Below are 1911 nucleotides of genomic sequence, written 5' to 3' on the forward strand. Positions count from 1 at the left end.
CTTGACTTGTTGCTCGATGTTGCAGAGTTTTGAATGGATTGTCTGCGCACAAATTAATCTAACCTGAAAAGTCGCTGCCGTGAGGCAAACTAGTTTTAACGATCACTTGGAATATAACAACAACGGTGAAAACAATATTTCACCGGTCTCTAATGATGATTCCATGGACTTTTCCAAAACACCCATGCATATGTGGCAACTTGACAGGCATCAAAATACGAGGATGTGCCAAAGTTGGATCATTAAAAAAGAAAGCAGTTATCGCGATAATGATTTTGCAGACTTCTCAAGACAGCCAGGCAAATGTGACAAATTGACAGACACCAATACACAAGGAAGTGACAAAGTTGGCTCATAAAAAAAGAAAGCAAATAACACGACGATGATATCACAGGGAAGGAAGGCCAAGAGAGTGCACCTGTTAGATTGGATGGATGACAGCTGCAAGTGTTTGGTGTTTGATTGTAGAGGCGCTGCCTTCAATCACCAGGAGTTGCACTGTCCTATAGTTGCCGATTCAGCTGCAATAGAATAACACAACAAACACAGCAGTTTGCAGGCGCAAGAGCCTGTCTACCTCATGTGTGTTTTATATCTATATTGTAATGCGCAATTTGATTCTTTGTCACTTTTTCAAATGAGTACTTTTTATCTGTTATTTTCTTAAATCATTCCCATTTCTTCAACTTCTTTGTCGATTGACATCGGAGGAATCAAGGTAACCCCAATATCTCTGGATGTCAGCCTGAACTGAGAATTGCTCCTGCCGTTTCCGTTGAGTGTTTCCATTATCTTGATACCAATTGCAATTTGAGCCCCATCATAACTACAAAAAAACGTTCTGATCATGGAGGCTTCAATTAACTGGTTTTGGAGGGCCCAGGCGTTTACTCTTTGGTAGCACTATTTTGGGTGGGTCGAGAAATGTGTCATTTGACCCACCCAAAAGCTAGCCTAAGTACTAGACAAAAAGAGCTTTCGGACAACTTGCTCAAACCGGTTTAATGCAATATGCCAGAAGAGAGCGTTTGCATGGCAAAAGGCATATGGATCTTCTATTCAGTTTTTGGAAAACTGGCAACAATTCAGATTTAGACCAAAAGATGTCGGGATCACCTCGAGTGTGTATTATCTATGCACGCAAAAGAGACAGTAATTTAGCAAGCTTTTTTGTGCACATTGCTTTTGCTCGGCAAAATTGTCTCATAACCTTCATTCATTCATCACAGCTCTGTAAAGACGAAAGCGTTGAGAGGAGTGGAAAGCGCCCTGAAATCCTCATCAATCAGCAAGTTATTGATGAAGAAGAGGCTTTTTCATCTTTAAACTGAAAATCAAGGATAGAAAATCGAATTGGAGACAATATGGAAACCATTACGAGAACCAGGACCATAGTTATTGCCATTGTTGTGGCTGCTTGTAAGTCTTCTAACTCTTTCTAGTATGCAAGAATGCATTCAAAACAATAAGACGTAGTTTATGAAGTAATTATGCTGTCTTCAAATAGAATAATGCTTTCGATAGATGGACACCAAATATCTTAGAGAAATAGGACAAACAGGCCACAAGCGTCTAAGATTCTGGAACATGTTTTTTCTGATCGGCAAGTTCGATGAAATGGACGGGTTTGTGGATATTGTTCCATCTAGATACCCGAACGGGATAAAGACGATATTCAAGGATTAAGTTGGAAACAGAGAGATACATTTGAAGGAATGATGTCAATGAGTTCAAATTAGAGGGCCTGTGCTTCAAATAATGGACATGTTGAATGGCAAGATTCATGCGCAAAAAAATGCTTCAATCCAAAGGATTGAATTCGTTTTCACGAGGAAAGTGTAACGAAGGTTTTATTTTTCAATCATGAAAGTAGAAGGCCCACATTCATACCCAATCCAAAACCGGATTCAA

The sequence above is a fragment of the Tigriopus californicus genome, chromosome 12 (genome assembly GCF_007210705.1).
Source record: "Tigriopus californicus strain San Diego chromosome 12, Tcal_SD_v2.1, whole genome shotgun sequence".
NCBI lineage: Eukaryota > Metazoa > Arthropoda > Copepoda > Harpacticoida > Harpacticidae > Tigriopus > Tigriopus californicus.